Genomic DNA, 19,652 nt, shown 5'->3' with positions numbered 1-19,652 from the left:
TGGTTACTATCTGACAAAGAATAACAGGTGTTGGGACCTTTGCTCCCATACACTTCCACTAAATACCTTTCTTGCCTTAGTAGTTATCTGTGTATGTTTTTAAGTTTGGGGTAACACTATATATAAGGGTGAAGCCCCCTTCCTGTTTCTAGGCACAGAAGCTTTTAGTATATGATTAGAATGGATACCTGAAAATAATTTTCAAACATCAGTGTAGGGAAGTGGGGTAATATGCAGTGAGGCTGGTTAGGCTTCACTGTGTAATACCTTCATGTTACCCACAATAGGTCTTTTGGATTTACACTAATAAATCCCTAGCTCAGTCCTGGTAGTTTGGCACAGAGCAGTCAGGCTTTACTAGAGGAACATGAGTTACGCCTTTCAGAGTACTAACATGGATAATAAGTAATTGACATGACTCAAAAGAAATCTGTTACAAATGTATAAAAATAATGTAGATTTCTATATAACTTTAACACCAAAAAAAGACAATTGAATGAGTATAACCAGAGTTTGTAGCACATCAATACATAATTCTTAGGATTCTGTAGATGATTTTCATTTTTCAACACATTTCACCCCGGAGTGGCCCATTTGCCTGGGGCTTTCCCAAGGCTTAAGTATGGCTAGTAAGTATAGTCATAATTTGATCTTGTGCTCTATTAGAAAGGTAGTTAGTCTGACTCGGCATTGTGAAACGTAGAATGGTGTACAGGGTTTGTTGTCTTTGCTAGCAGTCTGTCTGCTTGAAATATTCATGTTCTGCCTGATTTTAAGAACATTGTAATCTGGCTGTAAGAAAGGGCCCTTTTTGTATGGTCACCCTCACACTTTCTTCTCTCAGGCTGATGGTATGATTCTGAAAGTGTACTGGAGCCTGCTAACCAGGCCCCAGTGCCAGTGCTCTTTCCCCAAAATATGGAACATGTAAACTGGTAACCCCAAGTGGCAAGGACTTTAACCCCTTATAAATCCCTGGTAAATGGTACCAGTAGTACCCACGGCATTGGACTTAAAGGGATCACCAGGGTCTCAAGCACTGATTGTACCATCCTGAGCAACCCAAGTAAACAGATAGCAGCAGTCCTGCCATTGCAGGCTGCAGGAGTAGGGCAAACTGCCCAAACCTGACTTTGCCCTCACTAAGAGTGGTAGGGTCACAGCAGTATTATTAAAATATTTCATTCAACCCTAAGGAAGGCCTTCTGTGCCCAGGAACCAGAGTACATTATATTAAATGTACGGACATATAAGTGCAAGCTTATATGTATGTATAGTAGCCTCTTTCGACTAAGGTCTACTATAAGTGTTCAGAGAGCCATGGGATAACATGGGCTGGCACCATGCCATTCCAAGTTTGCCAGCTCCATTATGGTCTTACTGAAAGGTGTTATGTCTGGTACCAAACAACTTGTCTCATCAAACCCGACTTGTTCCCCAAGTTAGATTTAATGTGGCATGCACCCAGGTGGGCCCAGGTGTGTAACTCTACTCTGTCTCCTGGGTAGGCGATTCCCCAAAATTGCAGACCAAATTTGCTCCGAGAAGTGCCTACATAGTGACTCGTGATCTAGGGTACTACCTGAACCATGTTGAGACTACAGCATGGTAACTGCTTAACATTAGTGCTGCACAGACATGACGGGCAGAATGCCACGCTCCAAGTCAACCAAAGATGTTCGGTAACGTTCCTTTTGAACAAGTCCCCTCCTACAGAATCGAAGGAGGTGTTGACCCCCTTTTTGCCTGGGACTTCTTCCACTGCACTTGCCACCCCTAACTCACAGGAATACATAGAACATTTCCTACAGGTGATTCGCTCTGCATTTTGTGTGCTCAAAGCAGACTTCAAATCCTGCCTTAAAGATGTTTGACGTGAGGTGACAGATACAGGGGAATGGGTGGACGATTTGGAATGAACAGTGGATGCCCAGGACCAGGAGATGTGGTGGGGTAGTGTTCAGGTGCTAGAAAAGCAACAGATAGAATTGCAAAGCAAACAAAAGGACACGGAAAATAGAAGTTGCCGGAATTATATTTGCATTTGTGGCATTCCTAAAGATGCAGAGGGGGGTGGCATCATGGCTTTTACCCCCTATCTCCTGCACACAATTCGAGGAGACCAGGAAGTGGCCCTTTCAGTCCTTGACAGGGCCCATCGTGTGGCTTTGGCCCCTGGATGTTCCAGCTCCATTCCAGACATTTTAACACGTGTCCACTTTTTCACTGAGAAGGAAGCTATCTTACGCACCTCACGTACCAAGGCCACCCTTGTGTTCCACAGCCAAACTATCCCAAGACCTCTCCCCATCATGCTTTGTTGTTACTGCAACTTTAAGCTGATCACTGACAAGCTGAGGGAGATGAACATTTGAAATCACCCCTTTGCCCTGCTCCTTATTTGGCAAGGCAAGTGGAAAACCCTGCGCTCCCTAGCTGAGGCAAAACAGCTGCTGGGGCTCGCTGCTGATGTTCAAGACAGAGAGGCATCTCCAACCTGTGAAACCTATAGAAAAGGCCTGCATCCTGTGTAGACCATGGTGCACCCTCAATACCCTGACAAGCAATAGGACACACAGTCCCAAGAAGCAAAACGTGATATCATCCAACATCTCCAGAATATGAAGAAGGACCTCTCACCGGCTTCGCGAAGGGCCAGCTCCCCTTAAGGCAGATGCTTCCGGACACTAACTGCTAGCCTGCATATTGAACTAGGGGCGCATTGGTGGTTTGCTGCCTCACCTGCTGATGGTGGGGGTTGGCGGGGGTCTTGAGGTGGTCCCCATTGCCTCTCGCTTGCTGACTGTGAAATCCCCCTGATGATCAGAACCCACCCCCCCGGTTCACATTCCAAGACGATGACTCCTCAAGCAGGTTATGGACATGTTTCTGCCCTCTCCCACGTGAAGTGAACACCTCCGTTGGGCCCAAATGGCCCACTGTTTTAGGCTTGTATGGTTCATTTTTTACTCGTGTGTTGGCTTCTTTTAAGACCTGCGAATCACACCTGTTGCATCTTGAACAGTGCTTGTTGTTGCTTTACATACAGGGGGCTCTCACCCCACCCACCTCCTACACTGCCTTGTGGGGCCAAGCACACTGTCCCGTGGCCCAGGAAGTGTTGGTGGGCACATCATCGTGTCCTTTGTGGTCCCTCTGCTCTATGCCCACACGTGTCACTTCTCTCCTCTAAGGCTACTTATCATCACATTTACAGAGGGCTCTGACGAAAGGTACTATCCTGCTGTCCCTTAATGTTCATGACCTTAACTCCCCCAATTAGCGTAAACAACTGTGGAATTACATAATGTGACATGGCCCAACTATGTTTTTTCTACAGGAGACACATCTTCTAGGAGCTGACACACACCAAATTACACACCTGAAACAGCCTGTATGGTGCTGGACATAAACATCCACTAAAACTTCAGGGGTGGGCATTTTCCCCAGTAGTCTTTACAGCAGGACACTGGAATGCAAGTGATGGCATCCCGTTAGTTCCTCGGGTGGTTGCAAGTCTGGGCAACAAGTGGCTTTCCTTGATGACAGTCTTTAAGAAAGAAAAGCTTGCCATCAAAAAATTGTAGCACCAAATGGGTTGGCCCATGGTGCTGTTTTTGGCTCATCAGGCGGGTGGGCAGCTTAAGTTAATCATCCTTGCCTGCCCTTGGATTGCCCGTAAGTTAACCCACCACGCTGACATATTTCATTTCCGAAATGAACCTGCAGAAATCTGTTTTCCACCAAACCTTGCGTTGTCTAAATTATTTAATTCCTTGTGGACTAAGCAGTCATTTCACAATTTTTGCTGGGGGGGAGGGAGCCAATATCGACACTATGTGGCTGCCCACGGCACATGAAGTGTGCGCTCCTGAGAGGGCGGCCCTCTTAGTGCCGCTTTTGGTACACTCACCTTCTTTCCACTCATTGTGTCCCTCTGGGGAGCCCCCACGTCTGGCGCTCTCTTCCCACACTATTTCTGGGCTCTAGTTGGGGAGGAGGCCAGGTACTTATACATGCCCCTTCCAGGTGCTGCCCTCTCTGTCACCTCCCATCCCGTACCGAGTGTGTCAACAGTTGGGCTTTTGTTTCAGTTGTTGAGCATTTTAATTGTTTATTTGTGTTGCAGGCAGAGTTACAGGGTGATCCTGAGGCAGTTTGTTAAATAAGAGTACCAGCTCAGGGAGCACAGTAGGGATGCTCTATGCCAAACCCCGGAATTCTTTATGGCAGGACACTGAGATGCAAACGATGGCGTCCTGTTAGTCTCTCGGGTGGTTGCAAGCCTGCGCAACCGGGGGCTTGCCTTGTTGACACCATGCCCTCCAAATGCATGAGTTCTACTCCTGGACTGGTGGTACATGGTATTTAAGGGAGAAAAACTCGTCATCAAAAAAATGTAGCACCAAATGGGTTGGCCCATGGTGCTGTTTTGGTTCATCAGGCAGGTGGATAGCTTAGGTTATTCATCGCTGCCTGCCCATGGATCCCCTGTAAATTAACCCAACACGTTGGCATATTTCAGTTCTGAAATAAACCTGCAGCAGTCTGTTTTCCACCAAACCTTGCATTGTCTGAATTATTTCATTCCTGGTGGGCTATCCTGACATTTCACAATGTTTGCTGGGAGGAGGGTTGCCAATATCGGCACTAAGGTGGGCATTGAGAAGAGGAAGAGGTTTGCAGAGTTATCAGATCGTGGAGGTGCTGGTGAAATGGAGGTGCTGGTGAGAGATCATGGGGAGGTAGAGCTTAACATCCCATGGCATGGGATAGAGCAGTACCATTCCAAGGTGTATGAGCGAGCAGATGAAGCCATGCTAGAGCCCTGCTAGAGGGCATCTAAAGAGGTAAAGTGTCATCACGGAAGTCCTCGATAAGCTCATCAAAGCTAAGCAAAAGAGAATATTTCCTTAGGCCATGGGCCTCCTCATGGTGAAGGAGAGTGCCTTTGGCCTCTGCCCAAGAAAGAATGCATTGGCACCACACAACCACTGACATCACACAAAAGTGCCTGTAAGTTAGGGTGCCCAGGTGTCCTAGATTTGCCGAGACAGTCCTGGATTTTCACCAGCTGTCCCAGACGATTTCAGTAAATTTGGCTCATGTCCTGGATTTTAGAGAGGGTCGACTGGAAACAGTGAAAGGCACGTTATTTAGATGTTCTAAAGCTGTGCTAGTTAGCAGCTGTTATAAATAATATAATTTAATAAACAGGTATGATGCTGGTTTTAATAATTACATTTTAATTATTTTCTTAGCGCCTCCTCTGTCTTCCTATGTTGATGAGAGCTGTCATTCCGCGCAGTTCAATTGATGTAAAATTGTAGTCCTTTTTGTGCAAAATGTCCCGGTTTTTTGTTCTCATACAGAAAGGTCCACCTTGTGACGCAGAAAGTTCTTCAATAACACGTGTACACAATCAAAATAACCCAATTATGTGGGTGCAAGGTGTGGCCCACTGGGCAGAAGTATAGAAGCAGTGCAGTCAGTGTGTGCAATGTCTGTGCAGTAGGAATATTGTCTAAGGTAATGCCCATGAACCACTGGCATAGCCGTTGGAGCTGTGAGGCAAGATAATAGTACTCGAAGTTGGGATCCACAGGCTGCCATCGTCAAGCGGGTGTCGGAGCTTTACCAGTGCTAACTTGTGCCTGCCCCTGCTCCATATCAGTTCACCAAGTAATGTGTCCAAGAAGTGTAAGAATGTAGCTGGTAAGTTAGCAAAGTAGTAAAGCAGGTGGGTATTGGTATTATGAGAGGAGGGGTATTGGTGCACATCCCTCTGAAGGATGGCACGGAACCCTCTGGGCTCCCTCTGTGGAAAAGAAGGAGGTGAGCACTGCCGGTGTTATGAAGGATCTGATCTGTGTTTTGAGGTGTGTTACTGCATCGGCACCCTCTAATCCCTCAGCCAGTCCCACTATCTTATGGTTACTCCCGATGGCTTGGCCCTCGGCGTCCTCAGGCTTGCCTTCAGGATTTGTACGTAATCTGGGAGTACTAGCTGGTGTTTCTGAGAGTCCTCTGCTTTAGGGAGAATTTCATGTAGGGAGTGTTCTGTCTGCGACATCTGGCAGATAGTTTCCTCTGATCTTTGCCAAAGAGATCCACTTCAATCGAGATCGCATCTATATTAGATTCCAGGCGTGTCCACAATTTCTCAGTTGCGTTATGTATAGAGTCTAGTTTGTCCGGTGTCCTTGGAGGAGGAGGGGAAACAAAGGCATTTATGGAAGAGGAATGAAACCCTGGAGGTTACAGACCTTGTAATGATTGAGCGAGGGTGATCACACACACCTTGCCCATGTTGAATCAGATGTGGAAGACAGGTGGTTCTCAGGTTGTAGAGGAAAGGAGACTTTCCGGTATAGGCGCAATTGTGTTTTCCAGCCACCAAGGCTGAGGGCAACCTGTGGAGTCGACACCACAGCACGAGCAGTCCAGTCATGTCCGGCTGGGTGAGATTTCTAGTAAGGTGAGGAGAGGAGGGAGTAGGGCCACTCACGGTGCTACGGGGTGGGACCATGAATCGGGCAAGCAAGGCAGGCGGGGTGCACCCACGCTAGCCAAGTGCCCAATCAAAGCTGGCAATGTGGTACAGGCCTTGAGTCCCTGGAATCCACAGTGGTCTGCTGTCTTCAACGATGAGTGGGCCCATGCACCCCCCTTCCTGTGGGCGATCAGTGGTATGACATATCCTTGCCTCTCGTTACCATTGTCTGCTGATGGAGAAAGTGTAAAAAGCGCTATCCGCAAGGCACACCAATAAGGGAGCACGCTGTGTCAGCACCAGACTCCTAGCCCACAACTGTCACCAGGGGAGGAAAGACCAAAGCAATCTCTGAAACAGGACCTCCACCCCTCTCCCACTCCTCCCCCCCACGCCCACTGGGCATCCAGCTGACTAAGGGCCAACCATAGATACCGTAGGCAAGGTAGTTTGGAGGGCAGTACTTACTGGGAAGGTGAATCCTGCTCATGTGCTCCAATCAGGTTTGTAGCAGGCAAAGAAGGTCTCACTCCCAGACAGGTGCAAGGCCGACAGGCAGGAGCAGTGGGGAGTCTGATTTAGTACCCAATAAGGTCACAAGTCCAGGAGTCGCAGCGTATTCTCTATGCCTCATTGGTCCTTCAGGTTGCAGGCTGGCATGTCCCTGGTCCCGGAAAGGAGGTCTGTCAAAGGGGTGGCGTGGTAGAGCATCTTAATGACATAGATGCCACTATTGTCTTAGTGAACACAAGTTCCAGACATAGTTGCTGGAAATTTTGTTTTTGAAAGCTTGCAGTGACTATGCTCCTTATTGTTAGCCTTGGTCCACCACCTTGCTTCACTGACTACTAGAAAATTGTAGTTCCTTTTTAGCAGCATGAGCAAGGTGATGCAAGTGGAATGGAGTTATAGAGGCCAGTATGGAAACTTCATGCCTGTATTTATCATTGTAAGAGCCAATTATTCAGTCATAAGAGCAGTCGGCAATACGACTTTGTCATAATATGTTAGAGTGTAAGTAAAGGTTTTGAGACCTTTCTCCTGGTCAGCAGCCAGTGGTTACAGAGCGGTACCTTTTGGTGGTTATTATAATTTTCCCCTGCGGTCTCCTGTTTTAGATACTATTCCACTCCAATTAAATAACCACATAAATCCCTTTATACATTTGACTCTTCTAATGTGGCACGATAAAGCAGTCACGGCTTGCTCCAGGAGGTGGTACTACATTTGGAACTCAGATACAGAAATCACATTCAATAAACCCAATGTCCAGTTAGAGCTATATTTTTCGAAACGAGTATTCTTTTTTCTCCTATAAGAAACTGAGAGCAATTAAAATGACGACTAACGAAACAATTTCTAGAAAGTTCTGGTGCCAAGCTATAACCCCAAACAGTGTTAGATACTTTCACAGTACGTCACAATGATAGAAATAAAAGGGACTCTGTGGACAATGTTATTTTATGGTTTGGAGGTTGTATGCTCTCTTCAGTCTGTGGAGTTCTTTAGATCAGAGTTATTTTAAACATACATGGGCATTCATGTCCCGCATTCATGGAAAGAAGAAACCAGCTATTGGGAGCCAGCAGGCAAAAAAAAAAAAAAAAAAAAAACAGAACTAAAAGGTAACACACCACGTGCAGTCAAGAGGTAAAAATACCTGTCCTGCAGGCATGATCTGGCACTCCCAGTACTATCTGTCCTCTACATTGATGATAACCATAATCAGTAAAAGATGTGTGCGCATGTGTACTCCAGAACAGAAAGCTTCATTCTTGATATCAATTCCCATTGCAGACCCCCTGTGCACATGTATGATTGTTGTGTGCACTGAGGCTAAAAATCAAAAATATCAGGTGTGTCACTACCTATGGAACTCAGGTCAGAGGTGCAAGCACTTTAGAGCCAGACAGTTTTAATTTCCTCCCCAACAATACTTACAGTACTGCCAGAAGGGGCAGGCCAACCAAAATGGCCGACTAGACACTCCTTTCAGCACTATCGCTGGCGTCTTTATCATCCTACCGCATCCTGAATATCTATGTCGAATTCAGCCTGGGGGACACTTGCACTACCGCATTAAGGGCCATATGTACGAACACATTTTCCCATAGACACAGAATCGGTAAAAACCTTTGATATATCTGGCCCTAAGCACCTGAAGTAATTCTGCGAGGACATCGGGCGATCCTGGGATATGCTCGGTATCCACTGCTATGGGGCAGCCTTCCTGTTCTAACCTGCTGCCCTCTTGTGCCTCGGGGACCAAGCTGTCAAGTGATCAGGTGTGGAATCCTCCTGGGGACCCTGTGCCACTGCATTTGGCACCTGTGGCGGATCTGCGGGGCCCCCGGGTAGCCCCAGGTGCATGATGGGGGAGGCCACTCTGCAGTTGTCTGCTGCCATATTGTGTACCGGGCTCCGGTGGACATGGTGAGGTGCTGGAACCCGCGGATGGCAGGAGACATTTTCTGACCTAGGGGTGGATGACTGGGGGTTGTCGCCTGACCTGCCTGAGAGGCACCTGTAGGTGGGGGGAGGGCATCTACGGTGTGCCCCTCTGGTGCTGAGGACTCTGCCTTGACTCAGCCAGGGACCTGGGGTGCCTGAAAGGAGGAGTGCAGGGACCATCTGGGACCCACCGGGGCCTGCAGTGGACGGAGGTGGATATCTCTAGGGGCTCTGATTGCTGGTGTTGTCCCCCCTGGGGGGAGATTGCGGCCCGCTCGTAATGCTGCCTGTTTATGTGGCCGTGATGGGGCCTGGGGGGGCTGCATACCTGTGAGGAGTAGCGGGGCTGGGAGAGCGGTGCTACCCCCTTGCCAGTGGCCGCCTCTGCAAAAAATGCCCCAGAACTCTGGATAGTCTGATGGTGGAACCTGCTCTGGGGGTCCCGGCATAAACACGTTTGACTGTCCACCCTGCGGAGACCATGGAAGCAAGAAGGGCTATAGGCTCCCCACCTGGAACTTTATTGGATGGAGGCCTGGCTTCAGCACACGGTTCACTGCTTTGATCCAGAGGATAACTAGGAGAAAAGGTTACTGTAGGGCACATACAAGGGACACTCACTGCCAGTGCCCCTGATGATGGGACGGTGGGTTCCCCCTGCATCCCCCACACCTTGTGCGTTTGGTGGTGGGGATCTGGGAAGACGTGGTCAGACAAGCCATCCTGCATGCTCTGTGTGCCCCAGAAATGGTTCTCCGGCTAACTCAACCCTTCTTGAAAATTGCAGACTCCATGCCGATACAACCAACAGTGGATAGGCGAAGGATGAGAAACCATGAGGGACCTTTACACAGAGCAACACTTCATTACCAGGGAAGAGACAATTACACTGTTTTCATTGGGGAGTGAGCAGTACCTCCAGTAAATTAAGATCTCAAGCACAGCGCACAAAATATGACCTTCCTTCCTTGACCAACCAAATAGATCACACACTTTAACAGACATGTTGACAATGGCAGGAGGATGTAGGCTGGTCTCCCATTTGTATCATGCACTACGTGCTGATGTCCCATATGCAGGGTTAGCAGTGGAGGCTAGGTGGTAGGCATCTGTGGGGAACCGCTCCAGGCCGGGGACTGGGCAAAAATCGATGAGGAGGTACAGAAAGTGAGTCCAAATGCTAGTTTCAAGCTCCTACAATATAATTTTATACACCAAACATATCTTTTCCCACAAATACTGGATACAATCTATCCCCACCAGTCGGCTGCCTGTCCCTGATGTGAAGCACAAGCAGTAGATTTCCTCCATATGGTGTGGGCCTGCCCCTTGTTATCCTCCTACTGGACAGTAGTGCTCCAGGGTATTATTAGGGCCTTATTATGAAGAGTGAAACTGGAAATTCGACCGATCTTACTGGGTTTGCTACCATCGGCTGCTAGGAAACATCTGAGTTGGAATGGGCAGGTGCAGAGGAGATATGAATGTGCCATGTTTGCAGCAATAAGTGACTGGAGGGTGATCTGCGTGCCTGGTCGGCCATTATCTCGGGCCTACAGGACACACAAGATCTTCCTACTCTGGGACAGGAGGATGAATGAATAAATGAACACATGAGGGGGATGTCTGAAACAAAAATACTGAATTGTGGGACACGTGGGCTGGTTGAGTTTCAGTTGTATGTGGTGACCATTGAATCCCTAAGACAGATTCCGTAACTACGACCAACACACCAACAAACCAGGGGTAGGGAAGTGGGGGAGAGAAGTTCTTTGTCGATATGTTATATGATGGTCCGGTTAATAGTATCAAGATAGCCATAGTTGGTACCTCCTGACATCGGAGTGAATGTACACTGACATGAGCTGCTGTATCTTTGTAGTGCACCATCTGAAAGGTGTTTCGACGTAACCCTAGATTACCTCTGGTTGCGTAGTTCTTTTGATTATTGTGAAGTCTGGTCATACTTCTAGTATTGGTACATGTATGCAACATTGTCATTCTCCCGTCATTGTAAAGTTATGGCTATATGATGATAGAAACTTAATAATAATAATAATAATAATAAAGGTACTGCCTGAAAAATAGGCAGAATCCTCATTGAATCCAACCATTTTTTTAATCAAAAGATGGAATCAAAGCAACTGGTAGGTCCAGAATTACTCCACCTGTACACAGTTAGGCTCTGAAAACCTCTGAGTGACAGGAGTCAATACACATTGACCCTCTGACAGGAAGATGCAAACATTTTTAGACACCTTGCTTGGCAGATTTAAAACTTCAAGTATTTGAGAATCAGGTAAAATCTGAGAACGAGTAAAGGTTGACCTTGCACATCCTTTTGCCACGAATTTCAAGTTACAACCTTTTCTAATAGAATGTCCGATTTTAAGAAAGATTGAGTGACCTTATTTTCTGCCACTGTCTGGAAGGCAATATTAACAAAAACCCAGTGCTAGAGAAGCTCTGGTTACAACAGATGCTCCACTGTTTTTGGGAGATCCCTGTGCAGTATCAACAAATCTATGTCAGGGATTTGGTAAGAGTGCGGTTTACTATATTTTGGTGTAATTTCCTCCACCAGATAAACATTATGTAACACAAAGGCTGCATTGCCTACCTGGGCCCTGAAGCACCTCTTCCTTACTGTAACCATCAGACCGAGGTTGCACCAGATCTGTGTACAGTGAGGCCTCACTTGAGCCTGCAAAAAAGGTGCATGGGTGGCCGCTCAACCTGAAAACGTTTCATATAGACTGATAAAGTCAGGGCAATCTTAATGGCATTCATTGAGGCACTGATATCTACAACATTGTTGTTAAATAATTGTACTCCCTAACAATGTCAAGTGGATCATATTTGGGTTTGAAGCCAGTGGTACACCTGAAAGTGCTACTACCACCATCAGCTTCATAGGGTTGGCTTTGGCTCTAAACTGATGGAAAACTAGTGCTTCTAAAAATAGAGGGTGGCCAGAAGTTCAGACCCCCTCCATGCCATGCGGTGTTCTGTTGCTATACCCTTGGTCAGATGTCCTAGCAGTCTGTGGCTGATTCTTTGTAGACCTCACACTAGATGGTAATACTGTGCTCAGATGCTGAGTTGGGTTGTCGAGGACAGGCCACACCCATTTGCTCACTATATCCTCCATTACGTTAGGGTGATGTATCCATGAAGTGGAGGTCTGTATTCATTCGTGAGCGACCTTTTTGGTGCCCTGCTTCAGGGTATTGCACGGCGAGCCCATCATTGGTCTTGCTCTATTTCTTGAAGGCTCATGGTGAATCTGTCCAGAGCTCTGTGGAATTTTCTAACCCACTTCACATGCACACATTGCCATTTTTTATGTATTGTAATGAATCAGATTAAATGACAGATGTCTCTACCATGCAACAGATTAGCAACCCCCTTCACACCATAAGTTCTTCGTTTTTTTTATTTTCCCTACATATGTTTTTGTATGTTCCAAATGACCCCTTCTCGTCTCCCCATCAGACAGAATATCAAACTGATGGTAGCACTTTCAACTGGACCAGGCGATAATATAATTAGGTCCAGGATTAATAAATGCTCTGAAGACTAGTAGTAGGATGTTAAAGAAGATCCTTTTGCAGATGGGTAACCAATGCAGTTTCTTCTCTGCCTCAGCAGCCCTGAGAAACTGCAAATCCTCTTTAAGATCCGACTACTAGCTAATAAATCTGGACCCAAATATATTACCTTCCGTTCCTTCTACTACAAGACACAAAGAAAGTTAAAATCCTCTGACACCAACCTTCCAAGTCCCCTTACAGACTCAAATCCCAGGGCGGGGGGGAATCCTTCATGGTGCTAGGGTCGAAATCCTGGAACCTGCTCTCTATTTCTCTCAGGTTCATTGACACAGAAGTAAAATCCAAGAAGTGGCTAAAAACCTGTCTCTCTCTTGTCCTGATGCACTATGTCTCTGTTGGACTTTTTTCCTTTGCAGGGTCATCTCCAGTCTTTTTGCCTCCTGCCTCCTATTTTATTCTGACCTGTTGTTGTTGGCTTTAGGACTCTTGGCACTTTACCACTGCTAACCAGTGCTAAAGCGCATATGCTCTCTGTGTAATTTGTATTGTTGATTGGTTTATCCATGATTGGCATATTTGATTTACTAATAAGTCCTTAGTAAAGTGCACCAGAGGTGCCTAGGGCCTGTAAAACAAATGCTACTAGTGGGCCTGCAGCACTGGTTGTGCCATCCACATAAGTAGCCCTGTAAACATGGCTCAGACCTGCCACTGCAGTGTCTGTTTGTGCAGGTTTAAACTGCCAATTCGAACTAGAAAGTGTACCCACTTGCCAGGCCTAAACCTGCCCTTTTCTTACACGTAAGACACCCCTAAGGTAGGCCCTGGGTAGCCCCATTGACAGGGTGCAGTGTATGTTTAAGGTAGGACATACACTAATGTGTTTTATATGTCATGACAGTGAAACACTGCCAAATTTGTTTTTCACTGTTGCAAGGGCTACCTTTAAATATGATTAAAGTGTGGATTCCCTTTGGGAGAAGATAAACATGTGGAGTTTGGGGTCTCTGAACTCACAATTTAAAAATACATCTTTTAGTAAAGTTGGATTTGAGATTGTGTGTTTGAAAATGCCACTTTTAGAAAGTAGGCATTTTCTTGCTTAAACCATTTTGTGACTCTGCCTGTTTGTGGATTCCCTGTCTGGGTTAGTTTGACAGTTGGGCTGTTTGCATCTCTCTCTAGACAGTGAGACAAAGGGAGCTGGGGTGTAGCCTGCGTATCCTGATGAGCCATCTGTGCAAGGAGGGAGGGAACGAGTGGTTACTTACATCTGAAAGAGTTGTGCCTGCCCTCACACAATGCAGTCTCCAACCCCATGGTGTGTGTCTGGGGCCTGGCCTGGGCAAGGCAGGATCTTACAAACAAAAACAAGAGAAACTTTCCTTTGAAGTAGGCCTACTTCAAAGGCCAAAATGGGTATAAGAAGAGCACCCAAACCTCTGAAAATTAGATGACTTCTGGAAATCAAGAGGAACCTCTGCCAAGGAGAAGAGCTGAAGACCTGAGGAGAATTGCTGCCCTGCCTGTGACTGTGCTTTGTGGAGCTATCCTGCAGTTGCTGCTTCTGCATGTGAAAGGGGACAAAGACTGGGCTTTGTTGTGCATTCTTGCTTGTGGAGAAATCTCCAAGGGTTTGACCTGAGCTTGCCTCCTGTTGTTGTAGTCTCAGGGCCATCAAAGACTTCCCCTGCCAGCACCTGGACTCTCTGCCGAGACTCCTGCCCTGCCAAGTGGTGCCCTATCCAGTTCCTGGACCCTTGAAAGGTGAAGCTGGCAGACAAAGACTGAAAATCCACGCACAGACCGCTGTGCTGGGAAATTTTCGACCACCTTCCAAGACGTGGCTGAGAAACGACACGCCACCAGTTCCGCGGCTGAAATCTACACTCCACCTGCATCACGGCTGGAAGATCGACGCAACGCAGCTGGAGAAACGACGCGCAACACCCGCTGACAGAGGCTGTTAACGTCGCAACCCCACATAGCGCGGTTTTCTGATACCATGCGACCGGATTTTTTATGCAAACGTCGCTGGGCGCGGAAAACCAACACAAAGCCTGCCCGGACCCGAGGTGCCTGTGCAGATTAACGCATCTCTATCTTGTGGAGATGAAAAATGGCGCACGCGAACTGACCGGAGGAGGAACGATGCACGGTCTCGCTTGTGCGTGAGAAATCGACACATCACTGGCCTTTTCAGATGCACACTCGCCCATGCGGTGTTATTTTGACGCTACCCAGGTACTTTTGCATGCTTACAGTGTTAGCACTGTTTTCTAAAGGATTTAAGACTCTTTTTGCTTTTTAATTCAGAACTTGACTTGTGTATGGTGGATTTTTGTTGTTTTGGTCTTGTTTAGTTTAGATAAATATTACCTATTTTTCTAAACATGTGTTGTCATTTTGTAGTGTTTTCACTGAGTTACTGTATGTGTTGGTACAAATACTTTACACCTAGACTCTGAAGTTAAGCCTGCTCGTGCCAAGCTACCAAGGGGGCTAGCGGGTGTTTGCTAAGGGTGATTCTCCTTTCCCCTTACTAGAGTGAGGTTCCTTGCTTGGACAGGGGGTAACCTGACTGCCAACGAAAGACCCCATTTCTAACAGTCTCTCTCTCTCTCGTCTAACTCATTTATCATCTTCTAGCCAATACTCATACATTCTCACACAGGGAACCATGTTACTGCCCAGCACAGCACCAGGATGCTCTATTGCAAGTGACAGTGCACTATCCACCCTCAATATTCATTCATTCATACAACTGCTGACCCTTCCTTATAGGGGTGGTCTCCAAGCTTATTTAAAAAATCAGCAGAACTGTCTGGTCCTGGAGCTGATCTTTTTCTGGAGTGTCACAATGTTCATGACCCCTTCAATCAGACTGTGGTTAAACAAAGTAACTAGGGCCGTCCCTGTCTCTTTAGGTTGGTATCTTTGGATCTGTGATAATATTCTGAAAACTCATTTAAGAGTCGTTTTTGGTACTTCTCTCGAATCAATATAATTGGTCAGGAGTCCTCAGTGACTGTCTTTAAAGGTACCATCCAGTAGAAAGAAAAGAACAGTTTTCCTTACCCAATCTTGCATCACTAACAATGATCGACAGTAAACATTCATTTTCTGATGCTTGATGATGATGGCTTGAGTTGAGACATATTATGACATCATTCATTGAATAGCCCCTTTAAATTCCTATATGCAGCGCCTGATGGGTTTCCAAATATTTTGATGTTTGCTGTCCAAGGAGCCTTCTAGAGATACCCTACTTTGGTTTTTAACAGACCTAGTGGTCAAACCTGGGTGCCCTGGTCCTTCTCTGTAGCGGCGTCTGACAAACCAGGCATGCTCCCATCTTAGAGGGATGGGTGCAGCCATGTAGTGCTCGGCCCAATTGCTCTAAAATTCTTCAGATCAAGGCTGCTTCTTCTGATGAGAACCCACAGGTACCATGCAGAGCCCACAATAACGTAGTCACAATGGTGCCTGCTCCCCCCACATATTAGCTACATTTAGAACAGAAGGGACTTCAGTGAGGATCTATTACATCAGTGAGGGAATCTGCATGGCTAAGTTGAGAGATTGTTTGTTTTTTGTTTTTTTGGCTCCTGAAGTTTTATTTATGTTCTAACTCCTTCTAATTCTGTTTTAATCCATGAATGGTTTATTTTTCTTGAGGTACTATATTAGTCTTTCTTCAGAGGTTTTTTTCCTCTTTTTCTTCTCTCCAGGTCCTTTTTTATTTATTTTAATTTTTTATTTGTATTTATTTATTCATACAAATTTGCATAAACTAACAACAACAGCCCCAAGAGCTCCAGATATATCACAAGGAGTCCATAAGTGTGTACACCAAAAAAGCCGGGATAACAAAGGCAAAGTCCAAGGAAACAAGGTACCCAGCAGGGTTGAAGTCCTAAATTCAAATACCATCCCATAAGCACCCCCCCAGGGGAAATCTAAATACAGAAGTACTTGGGGTATAATCCAATAACAATCACAACATCAGAAGGATGGAGGCGGCCGAACAGACCCACACAGCAGGAATGTCCAACAAACATCATTCCCCACATGTGCGGGAGCAATACCCAATCCAAACAGTCATACACGTGACCTCGCACCCACCGCAAAGACTCTCTCAGTTTAACCAGTGGATTCCAAAAAGGAGCGGAAAGGCGCCCAGATGTCTCTAGGGCGAGAACGCACCGGGGCCATCTCCCAAAAGATGGACAGCTGCTCCTGACAGAACACGGCATCCCGCAGCCAATCATCCTTCTGCGGAGCCCTGCCCCGCCCCAGCAGACCGCCACTCTTCTCTTCGCCAACAAGAGCAACATACCCACGAGACATCTCCACTCCAACGGCGCCCCGTCCAGCAGGCCCAGCAACGCCACCACAGGAGAGAAAGGCAGATCCAAGCCAGTCATGCCGGTTATCGCATGCATCACTTCACCCCAACATACGCGCACCTAACCACAAGTCTACGCCAAATGCAGAAAAACAGCGTCCGGGGCAAGGCAGAGTTCGCAGCGCGCATCATCGCGCAACCCCATAGCCCGTAGACTGAGGGGGGTATATTACAAGCGATGTAAAAATTTTAAGTGTATGAGCTGCAGTCTATAGTTGGGCGACAGCGCTCTCATGTGTGCGCAGTAGCTTCTCCACATAGCATCAGTAATCTCCTCCCCAGCATCCCTCTCCCATTTGACCCTCGCAGCCTCCACCACCGCCTGCCGCTGCTCCTGCATGCATCTATACAATTTGGTAATAAGCTGACGCGGGGACTGCGCGTGCCAAAGCAGCTCAAGCGCCTGACAAGTTTGAGGCATAGTCGGAAGACCAGCAAATCGCGCCCGAAGCATCGCGTATAGCCGCAGCAAATACAACCTATGCAAAACATTATCAACCCCATCACTTAGCGCCTCCTCTGGCGACCGCAGATGCTCATTCACAAACCAGTCCCCCAGCAAAGACAGCACGGAAGCAGAAAGAAAGTCCCGCAATCGCACATCACTGGACATTCTTTCATCTGCAACATCCAACACGCTAAGTTGAGAGATTGTTCCACAACCTAACAACCAGTGGAAGAAATCAGAGTACGCCGATGGAGGTGAGTGCAATAATGTTGGTGTAGTGCGAGGCTCAGCTTGATCTATGTTTAAAGGTTAGACGGACATTTACATTTTCGTCCTGCTACCACCAGAAGTCAGTACTGTTCTCATCGGGCGCCATACACGTGCTGCCTTAGACACAGACCTGCTGCAAGATGGACACCCACATTCTTAGCCTGCTGAAGGACTGGCCAGCGCTTCCTCACTACGCCCAGCTGCAGAATTTCTCTGTAGCCATTAGAGAGGAAATCACAATAGAAACTACGGCAGTAGGTCACACGGAAGCACTTGCTCAATCACTTGCTTCTTTGAGACAGATTGAAGGCAATATTAGGGGCGATCATTATGCATTTTGACTCTCAAACGATGCTAAAATGCCATGTGGTGTAGCTCAAAGTGCTGAGCGCTTGGATTAGGGATTTGAGGTGTTGGAATCAAGACTCCTGTGTTAAGTGATGAAGCCAAGGTTGTGAGTGGGCTGCCCAGCCCCACCCCAAGGCGTTTAACAACTGATTAACTCGAATTGGGCCTTCTGCTCCTGGCCCTCGGTGAGCCTCGCACTCCACTCCTTGGACCTTGGCAGGAGCGGCGATAATGCCATGTTGCAACATCCTCGTATCGCGAATAGTAACAGATCCCCATTGTTGGAGTCAAGTTCCCTTATCGTATGATTCACGAGCGTTGATATTCCATCTAATGCACCCCCTCCTGGCACTGAGACAACACACCATACACTAATAAAATATTGACAATGTCTGTAACACACAACCAAAAGCTGAATCATCTTTCGCCACGTGAACAGGAAACTTTTATTATTTCCCAAGTTACGGGTAATCGTGTTTGACACTGGGGCTTGCTTGGACCGTTAGAAATCATGCTGTTCTGTTCAGCACATACATTAACCCCCCAAGCTATCTTGTCAGATGTGTTATGTGGGATCTGCAGGCCACGGGACGCACTTCGCTTGACAGGACTTTCCTCACATACAAAGTTGTCCATATTTTGTGCTGGTTAAGAAAACTCACCTTGTTGTGCCTTTGAATAAATACATAGATCAGATACGATGTAGCTACTGGAGCCATTTCCACACAGTTCAGGTTCTAACGTGTCAAGGGTACGAGTCAGCGTCAGCCACGGGTGCACAGTCGGGCAGTGGCCCGAGGAGTGGTTTCCTCTGCTCCATCCCAGCAGCCATTCATTATGCTCCACCCTGCATCCGGCATCGGACCGGCCCTGCGCCAGCCCTTGACACAAGCTTGACGTTAACTGTCTCGAGCCGGCAGCGCTGTCGGATGTACCAGCCTGTGCCTGGCATGTGACGGAGTCTGCTCGGGAAGTCTCTCCACACACTTGGCTTGTCACATGCCCAACTCAGCACCAGCATTGTGGCCTTTCAACACCACGTGCCTATCAGCGGCACTTGCCCTGCCTGTGGGGTATTCAGGCTTGACAGTTGACTGGTTCCTCCTTTGACTAGCCACGCTTCCTGCAGGCACTTAAGTTTTGGGCCCTCCCCATTTCCGTTAAGAATGTCAGCCCACTTGTGCCTAGGCAAAGCATCCAGCAGTTTCAGTTCAGGCAATAACTTTGCACATACTTTCCCCATGTCTAATATAGGGTGGATGGGTGGTCAACGATTGTAAACGCCCCCTCCCCCCCCCCCCCCCCCCCCCCTAAGTTCTCTCGTCTCTGAACTATATAAACATCTGATTAACCCCGCCCCGCCCACCAAAACAATCTATCTGTTCAGTTTTCGTGAAGAATCCCAGGGGAAGACTCGGCTGCGTCCTTCACTTTCCCTGGGACCCTTCATTGTGAAACAATCATACACCAATCCAGAAAATAAGTGTAAAAGGCCATTTATTAGGACAGGATTCCCACAACTTAAAATCTAATAAACATTATCGTTTATATCATCAAAACTGCATTTTAATGCAACTTTCCTTTTTTAACCCCCACATTCTCCTTTTACCCTGAAGTTCCACTCCTGCACACCCTCTCACTCTCTCACTTAACACTATCCACTCGATAACCACTTACCAT

At 47.1% G+C, this 19,652-nt stretch overlaps 1 long non-coding RNA gene across 1 annotated transcript in view; it reads right to left on the bottom strand.

Moving 5' to 3' along the window:
* LOC138246042 (uncharacterized) overlaps positions 1-19,061 on the bottom strand; it is an 85,540-nt gene extending 66,479 nt beyond the window's left edge. The window contains exon 1 of the long non-coding RNA XR_011194212.1: positions 18,635-19,061. This is a non-coding gene — a long non-coding RNA (uncharacterized lncRNA). The remainder of the gene's footprint in view (positions 1-18,634) is intronic.
* Positions 19,062-19,652: the final 591 nt, after the last annotated feature.

This window comes from Pleurodeles waltl, chromosome 7, assembly GCF_031143425.1.
Source record: "Pleurodeles waltl isolate 20211129_DDA chromosome 7, aPleWal1.hap1.20221129, whole genome shotgun sequence".
Taxonomy (NCBI): domain Eukaryota; kingdom Metazoa; phylum Chordata; class Amphibia; order Caudata; family Salamandridae; genus Pleurodeles; species Pleurodeles waltl.
The sequence above is the reverse complement of the archived record's forward strand: the minus strand, read 5'-3'. Positions and strand labels throughout refer to the sequence as shown.